General features: G+C 39.2%; 1 protein-coding gene across 2 annotated transcripts in view; it reads right to left on the bottom strand.

Moving 5' to 3' along the window:
• The window catches only part of rerea (arginine-glutamic acid dipeptide (RE) repeats a), a 101,182-nt gene extending 88,751 nt beyond the window's left edge, over window positions 1–12,431 (bottom strand). Inside the window, exons 1-2 of one of the 2 annotated variants that reach the window (XM_048615253.1) lie at window positions 12,326–12,431; window positions 11,948–12,028 (exon numbers count right to left, since the gene is read on the bottom strand). The gene's annotated coding sequence lies outside the window, so the exon portion shown is untranslated. The remainder of the gene's footprint in view (window positions 1–11,947; window positions 12,029–12,325) is intronic. The other variant, XM_020512947.2, reaches the window with a different exon arrangement.
• Window positions 12,432–12,647: the final 216 nt, after the last annotated feature.

Genomic DNA, 12,647 nt, shown 5'->3' with positions numbered 1-12,647 from the left:
GTACTACATTGATATACGATCTGCAAAAAGACAAAGTCAATGGATAATTAAGCTGAACCTTCAAGTTCTGAATAGGTGCTGGATCAAAATTTTCATTGCTTATCAACTCGAACAGAAATTTCTAATAATGTCGCAGATAAACTGTAATCTGATTCATAGCCAGTGACAAAGTATCAAGTAAATTATCCAGGAAATACATGTTTTTCAGACTGGAGGCCTGTCACCAGCAGTGTTCCACAGGGATCAGTTCTGGGTCCTCTTTTGTTTGTCATTTGTATAAATGATTCGGATGAAAATATAGAAGGCAAGGTTAGTCAGTTTGCAGATGACACCAAAATTAGTAGCATTGCAGACAGTGAAGAAGGTTTTCTAAGATTAGAAAAGGATCCTGATCAAATGGGTCAATGGGCTGAAGAATGGCAGACGAGTTCAATCTGGGCAGTACTTGTACAATTAATGGTTGCGTGTTGGGTAGTGTTGTAGAACAAAGGGACCTAGGGGGGTCTTTGAAGTTTGCATCACATATAGACAGGACGGTTAAAAAGGCATTTGGCATGCTTGCCTTCATTGCTCAGTTCTTCAAGTATAGGAGTTGGGATGTTATGTTGAGGTTGTACAGGACATTGGTGAGGCCTCTTCTGGAATACTGTGTCCAGTTCTGCTCATCTCGTCATAGGAAGGAATATTATCAAGCTGAAGAGGGTTCAAAAGAAATTTACCAGGATGTTGCCAGGTATGGAAGGTTTGAGTTATAAGGAAAGGCTGGACAGGCTGGGACTTTTTCAACTGAAGTGTAGGAGGTGGAGAGGTGGCCTTATAGAAGTTTATCAAATAATGAGAGGTATAGATAGAATTGATGGTAGTTGTCTTTTCCCTAAAATGGGGAATTTAAAGACTAGGGGGCATATTTTTAAAGTGAGAGAAAGTAGATTTAAAAAAGACATGAGGCAAAATCTTTTACAGAGAGGGTGGTTCGTGTGTGCAATGAACTTCCTGATGAAGTGGTGGATGTGGGTACAATGTTTAATAGACATTTGGACGGATATATGAATAGGAAAGGTTTGGAGGGATTTGGACTGGGAGCAGGCAGCTGGGACTAGTTTAGTTTAGGATTATATTCGGCATGGACCGAAAGGTATGTTTCCATGCTGTATGACTCTATGACTCTGTGTGACTTACCACTGCCTTCTGGTGAGATTACCTGACCCAGTTCCTTTATCTGCTGGGAATCAGGAGCACCAGACCCTGGTAAAGCTGTAATCTGTTGATCAATTTTGTTCCATAAATAAAAAGACCAATAATACTTCCAATGAAACATACCTGCAGCTAATATTTTGCAGATCACGTCTTGTAAACATCATTCTTTCCACAACAACCACACCAGATTATACAATGCTTCTACTCGGTCATCTTCAGCAATATATTGACTGGACCACATCATTTACATCATGCAGGTCATAAATATTATGCAGCCGAAGAGGTTAAAAATCAACTTACTAATAAAATGCCTTGTTAAAATGCTATTGCCAATTCAAAAATGGGGAACCATGATTTCTAAATAAAGAAGGTGAGATTTTAAGTAAGTCACAGACATTGGAACTAGGAGTAGTGAGCAATTATGCCCCTTGAGCCAACTCCACCATTCAATTCGATCGTTACTGATCTCATCTCAGCCTCAACTCCACTTTCCTGCCTGCTCTCCATAACCCTTCAAAGCATTACTAATTGAAAATCTGTGTATTGCTTCCTTAAATTTACTCCATGTCCTGGCATCCACTGCACTTTCTGATAGTGAATTCCAAAGATTCACAACCATTTGTGAGAAGTATTTTCTTCTCATCTGTCATTAATCTGCTACTCTTTATCCTAAAACTATGATCTTTTGTTCTAAATTGCCTCACAAGGGGAAGCGCCCTCTCTACTTCTACTTTGTCATTCCTCTACAAACATCTTATATACTTCAATTACATCTCCTCTCATTCTTCTAAAATCCAGACAATATAGGCCTAAATTGCTCAACCTTTTTTCATTAGACAAATTCTTCACCTATGAAATCAATCTGGTGAACCTCCTCTGAACTGCCTTCAAATGCAACCAGATCGCTCAAGTAAGGGAACTAAAACTACACAATACTCCAGGTGTGGTCTCACTAATGCCTTGTACAGTTCCAGCGACAGCTCCTTACTCTTGTACTGTATTGCATTAGCAATAAATGCTAAAATTCCATTTGCTATCCTTATTACCTTCTGTCCCTGCGTGACAATTTTCTGTGATCCTCTACCTTTAGACTTGACTACTCCAACATGCTTCTGGCCAGTGCCTGTAAATTTGAGGTTATCTAAAACTTTGCTGCCCATCTCCTAACTTACACCATGCCTCATTCACCTCTCAGCAATTATGTTCACTGAATTTATGATGATGTCTCGTAAACCAACTTCTTTAAATTAAAAGTCTCAGCTCCTTTCAATACCACTCAAAACTAGGACTTTGCTGCTAATCTCCAATTGCTAAGATTTACGACACTTTGAAATAATTGTGCTTCTCCAATCCAAATGAACGCCTTTGATTCTACGTGTTCCACAATTATCAGCTGTGCCCTCAGCTATAAGGATCTAAATTTTGGAATTGTGTGCCCAAACCTCTCCACTTTTCTTTCCTCCTTGGAACTATTCCATAAAAGCCACCTGTATGATAAAGCCTTTGGTCACCTGCCCTAGCATCAAAATATCTATGACTCAATATCAAATTTTTGCTTAATGACGGTACCACAAACTGAGTTGGGACATTAAAGGTGCTAAATAAATACAAGTTGTTATAAATGGATGACTACAGTGTACAATTGCCTTAATTTACTTTCTCCACATTGGGTATAAGCAGAAACATCAATCTGGTATCTTGTAATACGAGACCCGAGAGGGAGCAAGCAAATATGCAGTTAATTGTAAATAAATAGATTCCAGAAATAATGGAAGAATACTTTTACCTTGGATCAAAAAATACCTTACACTGAACATCTGGTAGGAATGTGATACATACAAGTAGTTAGAAATGCTCATCAACATTTCACACCGATCAATATAACTAAGTGTTGGTTAAACATGAGAAAAAAGCAAAAGAATAGGTAAACAAATGGTTAAATATAATACGGTCCTTAAAATATCATTTTTCAAATTATAGTACAATGACATTTAAGTGCACAAGATGTTGTGGCCATAGATTTTGCGATAATGGCATATTTGAAAAATGGAAGATGGAATGAACACCGCAGTCCTGGACATGTTTCATCCTTTAGCAAGGTCTGATTAATTTGAAAATGTCATTCTCATCCTGGATAGAACCTCCCAGCCTAATTCTTGACAGCTATAATGAAACCAACTAAACTCCTATAATGAGAACAAAAACAGAGTAATGTGCTGGTGTTGTAATTAAAATTAAGACGATGCTTTGCAAACATGAATCACTGTATGGTAGCTGCAGAATAATAACAATAGAAAAATTCCCATTTATAAGCAGAATGAAGAATACACAATCTGACCTGTTAACTCAACTGTTACTACCATCTATTGGATTTGCTTCAAATAGTTAAACAGTCTAATAGACTAATAATCTAAGTGACAATTATCAAGGATTTATGGCTGTAGACCTATTGAATTTACTTCATTTCACAGCAAAATGATCACAATTGCCTTTATGAAAACAATTATGTGGCATTACCAGTTGAACAACTTCTTTACATAAAGAAATACAATTTCTATAACTAACATGACAGGCATACGATTTCTCATCTGGATTTTGGGATCGAGACTGTCTCTTTCGATCTTTATGGCCAGAACAATGAGTTCTGTAAATATTGTCTCTGAACATTGTGATTATACATTGTACATTCACAAGATAAATCTGATTAGCGTAATATATTCAAATTTTTAACGTACATATACCACTTAATTAACTATTAACACATTTACAAATGAGCAACCAACCATTTATGACTTGAACAAAAGAAAAAGCATTTTTTCTTTTAAGAAAATGCAACACCTATTGGACATTACAGAGGATTTAACTGTTTCCAGACACTGAAGCAGGTTAACAAAATAAAAATCTGAATTCAACATAAAACTATACGATCTTAGGATGTAGCAGCAGAAGTAGGCCACCTGGTCCATAAACTCTGCTGTGCTATTCAACGAGATCATGGTGGATCTGTTAATTCTCAACTCCACTTTCCTGCATTATCCCTTTAATCCTTGATTCTCTTACTGCTTAAAAATCTATCTCAGCCTTCAGCATATTAAATGACCTAGCCTTGGCAGCACTCTGTGGTAAAGAATTCCACAGATTGACTACCTTCAGAGAAAAAAAAATTCCTCTTCCTCTCTGTCTTAAATGGGTAACCCCTTATTCAGCGATTATGCCTTTTGGTCCTAAACTTTCCCATTACGGGAAATATCAACTCCACACCTGCCCTGTCAAGGCCACTAAGAATCGAAGTTTCAATTATCTCCTCTTATTCTTCTAAACCCCAATGACTAAAAGGTCAATCTACTCAACCTTGCCTCATGAGAAAATTCTTCCTTACTCAATTAAGCTAGTGAATAGCTTCTTGACTGCCTTCAATGTCAGTTCTGAGGAAGGGTCACCGGACCTGAAACATTAACTCTGTTTTTTCCTTCACAGATGCTGCCAGACCTGCTGAGCCTCTCCAGCAATTTTGTTTTTGTTCAATATCAGGATAGTTTGTCTTAAATAAGCAGACAAAAACTGGTCGCAATATTGCGGATGTGGTCTGACTAGTGTCTTGGATAGTTTTAGCAGACTAAACTCGATTTGCCTTCCCATCATTTTAAAGCCATCCACAAACTTGGTGATGGTACATCCACTTCCATCACCCAAGTTATTTTAATATATTTGACAAATAACGGCATCCTCAGCACTGATCCCTGTGGCACTCCAATACTTAAAACTTGCCACCTTAACATTACCCCTTTATCCCAAATCTTTTAACTCCTACTAATTAGATGGGTTCTTATGTTGCTAAGCAGCCTCATGAGCGGTGCCTTAGTGAAAAGCCAAACATAATACATCTACTTCTTCCCCTTTATCTATGCTGTTTGTTACCCCATCAAAGAATTGTAATAATTTTCTGGCATGACTACTCTTCATGAAGTCAAGCTGATTTTAAAAGCTGCTTGATTTTATTACGCATTTCTAAATGCTCTGCAATTACATCCTTTGCTAATTGGCTTAGTCATTTTTTGCCTCCTCTACTGAATAGTTTAATTAATTGCAATGGGTTATAAAAAGGGTTTGCTTCATCGTTATAACATTCAAATTGTTTTATATGACCAAAGTAAATAATCAGTGCACTTTTTATACGGGAATTTTTGAAAATACAGTTCCTCCCCATCTCAATATACAGAATTGCTACACTTAGAAACAAAAGTTTAGCTAAGGTCCAGTGAAAAAGCAGAAATTATTAGAGAAGCAACACTATCAGCTAGTTCATTACAATATGTTTTTGTTAAATCCACAATTTTCTTTTAAATAAACTTACAGCAAATTTAAAAAAAAAATTGTCTGTGCTTCCAATTACTCGCATAGCTTGTTCGATCCTGACTAGGCATTCGGAAGTGACATGGTTTACCAGCCACAATTATTATAAAATTTTGTCAGGTTGGTTTTGTGGTGTTGGTAGTACATAAATATGCAAGAAAGACTGCAGACAAGTTACTTTTGTTTGTAAATATTAATATGGCATTTTATGAACATATATTACTGGTCCAATTTACGAGTGCCAACATGGGATATAGCTTTCTTTTAAAAAAACAAACAAACAAACAAACAAACAAACAAACAATCTCATTTGATATACTTTAACTTTTGAATACTGCATTTTAGACAAAAATGGGCCAAACTGTAATAAAGAGGAGTAGTTTCAATCATTAATGCTTGTAAGCTATTTATGAAAAAATTTAGAAATTGCATAATATAAATTCCATCTGTCATGGAGAGAATTAATGAATAATCGACCAAGCTCAAAAGGAACAGAAGTGAAATTGCAATGCAGTACTAGATGGAAACTATTGAACTGCTATTTAGTTTATACATTCATGTATTGATCACATCAAATATTGAGGTAACAGAATCAGACAGCTATTAGGCATTTAAATCAATGACTTAGCAAGAACTGGGAGCATAGTGCTCACAGGTAAAAAGATTTACCTTCTTTGTAAACAAAACAGATTTGCAACTAATATTTCAATCTCCAGTGGTATGGCTTGTGAATAAAAAAAATGCAAAAAGTATCTTTATTGTGTCACATATATTGTGTTACCACAGTAATTGTATAACACCTCTTGAGCCTTTATGCACATCAAAATCAATACAGTGTGGAGCTGGAGGAACACAGCAGGTCAGGCAGCAGAGGAGCAGGAAAGTCAATGGTTCAGGTTTATACCCATCATGAGGACTGGGGAGGGGGAGGGAGCTGGGAAATAACTAGAGGGAGGAGGGGTGGGGCTGGGGGAAGGTAGGTGGGATGGTGATAGGTGGATGCAGGTAGGCGGTAGTCAGGATTGGTCAGTGGGAAAGAAGATGGACAAGTTGCATCAGGTCGAGGAGGTGGAGAGGAGAGGGAGGGTTGCACATGGGATGAGGATGAGGATGAGGCCGAGGATGAGGCCGAGGCTGCGGCCGGGGATGTTGAAACTGGTGAATTCTATGTAGAGGCCACTTGGCTGTAAGCTCCCAAAGCAGAATGTGAGGTGCTATTTCTCCAGTTTGTGTGTAGCATCATTGTGACACTGGAGGAGAACCAGGATGGACATGTCACCAAGGGAGTGGGAGGGGGAGTTAAAATGGCTAGCAACCGGAAGGTGTCTCGATTATAGCATACAGAATGCAGACGCTCTGCAAATTGGTCACTGAGTCTGTGCTTGGTCTCACCGATGTAGAGGAGGCCACATTGGGAGCAACGGATACAGCAGATCAGTTTGGAGGATGTACAGATGAACCACTATCAGATTTGGTAAATTTGTCTTGGTTCTTGGATGGAGGAGAGAGGGAAGGTGTAGGGGCAGGTTTAGCACCTCCTGCATTTGCAGGGAAAGGTGCTGGGTGTGGTGGGAGTGTACAGTGGACGAGGGAGCGGCAGAGTGAGCGGTCCCTACGAAAGGCAGATAGGAGTGGGGAGGGAAATATCTCTTTGGTGGTGGGGTCAGATTGCAGGTGGCGGAAGTGGTGGAGAACGATACATTGGATGCGGAAGTTGGTGGGGTAGTATGTGAGGACCAAGGGGACTCTATCCTTATTTTTGTTGGGGGGAGGGGATTTGAGGGCAGAAGTGTGGGAAATGCAAGATATGCAGTTGAGGGCATTGTGGATCAATGGAGGGGACAAATTACGGTCCTTGAAGGAGGGGGACATCTGGGATGTCTGGGAGTGGAATACTCCATCTTCGGAGCAGATGCAGTGGAGGCGGAGCAATTGAGTGTACCGGATCACATTCTTTCAGAAAAGTGGGTGAGAGGAGGTGTAGTTAAGGTAGCTATGGGAGTCTAGTGGTTTCAAATAGATGTCAGTGCTGAGGTGGTTATCAGAGATTGAGACGGAGAGGTCCAGGAAGGGGAGGAAGGTATTGGAGATGGTCCAGGTGAATTTGAGGTTGGGGTGAAAGGTGTTAGTGAAGTTGATGAACTGTTCAAACTCCTCATGGGAGCACAAGGCAGCGCCGATACAGTCATCAATGTAGTGAAGGAATAGGCGAGGAATAGTGCCAATGTAACAGTCGTTTTGTCAATGATACAAAACCAGAAATCACTGAAAAAACTCAGGTCTGGCAGCATCTGCGGAGAGAAAGCAGAGTTAACATTTCGGGTCTCGTGAGTCTTCCATAGAACCTTTTTGCTTGCTGTCGATTATTAGCTGTGTATAATTTTATAACAAAATTGCTGAAATAAACCTGAACCGCTGCAATGAAACCCTCCAACCAGCAGTGGTGCTGCATGCATATAATAGAATTTATCATGGAAATAAGCATAAAAAAGGATGAACAGCAAGACTTCAAAATGGGGTGTTGGGTGGGATAGGGCTTTAAATTACAAAGACCAAACCTGTTGATGACTGTCCATATATACCTAACTGATGACAAGTTATATATGCATATTATTTTGATTAAAAGTACATTATCTTTTCTAATTCCATAATAGAAGATGCTTTCAAACCCGTTCCAAATTGTATGCCATTCGTGCATTCACATTTTTGGAAGGATTTTATCAGTTAAGAAAAATGGACATGTATAAACAAATATCTGCAGCCAATGTGACCAAGTGAAAAACCCATGCAATTATTACCACCTGTTGGAAGGGGTCCAAAGAGATATTTCCCCCTCAACTTGTGTATTATTTTCACTTCCTCAATATGACATGAGCTAATTGGCATAGCTGCAACTAATTGGACAGATGCATTTCCATCTTCTATGGAAGTATACTTTCAGATATATTTTTTGGGATTGATCCAATATTTATTAATTGCATTTATCACAGCCTATATCTTTTAGAATTAATATAGCAGCAGCACTGTACTATATGAAACAAGAATAAGTCACAATTATATTCTGGCCTGTGCTCACATAGAGTAATATTCATAGGAATAGGAATGGTGTTAGGTTTAAAAATCAACCTGATTATTTCAAGGCTAAGACAGCAGAGATGACACAAAATTGGCAAGTCCTCTTTACTGTTATTGAGAAGCTTTGTTGGGCATATAGTGATGTTTGGGTGTGTTGGTTGCACAACTGATGAAAACAGAGCCAGGGTTTGCGATATTAACCCAAATGGCCAGATACCGTACTGAGATAGTAGGAACCGCAGATGCTGGAGAATCCGAGATAACAAGGCGTAGAGCTGGATGAACACAGCAGGCCAAGCAGCATCAGTGGAGCAGGAAGGTTGACGTGTGGGGCCTGGACCCTTCTTCAGAAATGAAGGGGGGTCTAGGCCCGAAACGTCAGCCTTCCTGCTCCTATGATGCTGCTTGGCCTGCTGTGTTCATCCAGCTCTGCGCCTTGTTATCTCGGATACCGTACTGATACCTTTTCAGTGTAATAATTCACAACGGTATTCACCGAAAAGTTCAATAAAACAGTTCTTCTCGTGGACACAAAACAACCCTGAACACTGAATTCTGAATGTGCTATGTACCTCAATAAGGTTTTTAATCTCCTTATAGCCAAGGTAAAGGTCTCCCCCCATTCTCAAGTTCACATTTCTCAGTATTCATGCTGCAGAATCCATGTAATGAATACATTTCAGGAATTGTTTTTACATTACTTCCTCTTCTGTCTTATCAGAATTAATTTACCAAAATGTTGGATATAGCAAATTTAGTAATTCAATGTAATCACTGTAGTGCTCTCCTCCCTTAATGAAAACAGAACAAGGAGTGAGCTCTCACATTCCTTTGAGTTGTTGCCAAGGAAGAACAGCACTCGGAAGCATGTGTGGAAAGTAAAATGACCTGATCTGATCAAGAGGGAAAATAGCTTTCTGCTTCTGTACACATTTAGTCAGCTCAGTAGCAAAGAGAAACCAGTGTTTATTGTCCCACAGGGCAAATATTCCTTTAGCAATTGTATTCATTTTCTAACTGGTTGTTATATAGATGCAACACCAGAGGCCTAGCAGTAGATTGTTCTCATCAGTATTTGTTAGGTAACAGTTTTTCATAATGGGACAAAGAAGAGAGAAGCTAAATTGAGTGTTTTATATATTTGCAGGGAGGGGTAAGAACAATTGGGCATAGTCAGTCAACTGATACCGCTGTGGCAGCTAAGATATGAAGCCCAAATTGACAACAGTTGGTAAACATGGCAAGTTTCATCTGCCTGAAGCCTGGTTGCCAGTGATGCTCTGATGGACTACAAACATATGAGCTAGTACTTAGAATATACTTGTAGTAACAAAAAAGGATTGATTAAGACACTCTAGACATTCATATTATTTAATAAAACAGATGCTGAAAATATGAAATAGAAACAGAAAATGCAGCACATACCAATCAGGTCAGACAGCATGTGCGACTAGAGAAACAATGTTTAAGGTCACTTAGGATGAATGATCACCAATCTAGCACGCTTACTCTGTTTCTTCTCTGCAGATGCTGCCAGACCTGCTCGGTATTTCCAGAATTGTTGTTTGGATTTCCCACATTATTCAAATCAGCTTATCCGTGGATAATTATGTTGGTTAACAACATGTAATGTACATGTATGATACAGTGGCATTTGAAAGTAACACTTCAAAAATCACCAAGATTACTTTTTGCTCTCAGATTGTCATTTAAAACTTGAAACAAATGAAATGGATAAATGCTGAAAAATAAACAGCATGCACCTTTCATACAGACCAGTGTTTTTGATGGAAAAGAATAAAGCAGCTATAACAGGCCACAAATGTTCAGGAGAAAATCCGAGAAAGCTACAGGTAGCAGAATTGGAGAGAAAAGAAAAGACAAAAAGTAACCGAGGAAGCAGACATTTAAGTAATATTTATGTATCCTTTGGAGCCTCTTTTAGCAGATGGAGGTGAGTTACATTGGTGTTTTCACAGTGAATAGAGGCGAGTGACAGGACTGTGCTCTCCGTAAGGCAAGGCAATGCAATTTATGACATTTTGGGCCAATAAGTGATGGGAAAAAGTCAGATTAAAAATTCTTTAAACAAGGTCAATGTTTTTATACGTAAAGAACCTCTTCATAAACAGGTCATTGTTCACAGAATTACTCCAGGATCATAAATATTAGTTGCCAAATGCAAAGTCAATGGGCCACTGAAATTATTTTAGGCCTCAAATCTTACGTTTACCTTTTCTCTCAACTAGGGACATACTTCATACATGGTAAAGAGTGAATTGTCAAATTAGCAAAATAATTTTATTTACATGCGATTACAGGGAGTTAAGCTATACAAACAACAAGGATAACGCTTTCCACCGTAAACAGCCTGACTGGAAGATGCGATTAAGTTGCAAACCTTGAAACTGAAAATTATTGGTCACTGTTGCGATGAAAATAAAAATATTTACACAGTTCAGAGCCTAACAAGGGAGATGTTCAGAAGTAGATTTGTTTTGTTTTCACGCACAATGGAACATAAAGGTGACAATACCAAACTGTTTATGTACGTTACCCACCAGGAAACTTTCTCTAGGCATAATTGCCTTAAAACAATCTACCACTTGTTTGCTGCCTGATTTACTTCACTCTCTAAACAATAAGTGTGGACCTTTAACCCTCCCCCCTCCTCATTCAAAGCCACCACAAGCTGTGAATGATTAGCTGGTTGGCTTGTCAGAAGTTAAGATAGTGTATCTGACATGGAACCCTCAGTGAGTCTGTCTGAAGACTGAACAAACAGAAAGGAAAAAGGACACAGTGGATAAAGAAGGGGTGGCAGATGAGCTGCAGGAAGGTCACTTGTACATCAGTCTCTGGTAGAAAACATTACACAATAGTATATAAGTTCCTCACAGCAGAGAGCAAGAGGCAGAAAACGAAAGAAAGAGACACTTGACGGTGATAAATTAAATTGCTCACAGTTTAAACAGTACACCCAGCACAATGCTGTTTTTGCTTAAAAAAACAATTTCTCTCCGCAGCTACAGTCGGAGGCACATATGATTTTTTTTAACCACTATAAGATAAATGGCACCTGCAAGGTAGTAACAGAAGCTTCTAGACTACCAGACTGGATCACAAACATATCACTAATTATAAATATCTACGCTATGACTTGAAATCACTTTTGTTGATATGCCAAACCACTCTGCTTCCCCTCAAATCCCCACAAGTTTTTGAAACCACAATCAAGAAGAAAATCAGCCAATCGAACACCAGTAGATTGATTACCAGAAACCAACACAAATCAATTAAATAGAGAGGAAAAAAAACTCACCGTCTCCTTATTTGGAAGCAGCTCTTTGCGGATCCTGAAGAAGTTCTTGCCGTACTGTCTCAAGCCCTTAATGAAGCGTTTCTGTTGACAAGAAAAGAGGAGTCAACAACGGAGGCGCGGGGGGGGGGGCGATAAAAAGCCTTTGCTAGGGTTCGACTGCGAGGGAGAAAAAATACACCGGGGAAGCAAGGAAAATGGCGGAAATTGTACTGCACAGAGATCCTTTCTCTTTACGAGCCACTAATCACTCAGACTGGAGGCACCCTACATAATACAGACAACACACAGCGCAGGAAAGGCTTGCACTTCTTCAGGGCTTGGCCTGACTTCAGCAAACCATGACAACAATTAAAGCACAAAAAGGAAAGCGAAAAGGACCTTTTTCCTTTTCTCCCAGTCCCTGGTAATGTCAGTGTGCCGTCAGTAAGTGGCAGAGGGGGAGCATACAAGCGAGAAATACCTTGTCACTCTCTGCTCCAACACTACAAAGGGGGTGGTTTACATGCGATCTCTTGCTGGGTTCTCTCGTCTCCGGTCATACATAAAACCTGGCATGGATCACTGATTCCCAACAGCCCAGAATATGTATTCAAAGCAACACAGTGAAACATCACCAAAGCAACTATGTTGCCAAGTCGTTTTTCAGCAAGTACTTTCCTGTAATCTCATTAACTAGCTCTTTTCATTTGTTCAGTGAGCC

Source organism: Rhincodon typus, chromosome 31 (genome assembly GCF_021869965.1).
Source record: "Rhincodon typus isolate 14 chromosome 31, sRhiTyp1.1, whole genome shotgun sequence".
NCBI classification, from domain to species: domain Eukaryota; kingdom Metazoa; phylum Chordata; class Chondrichthyes; order Orectolobiformes; family Rhincodontidae; genus Rhincodon; species Rhincodon typus.
Note: the sequence above shows the minus strand (reverse complement) of the source record. Positions and strands in the feature narration are given on the sequence as shown.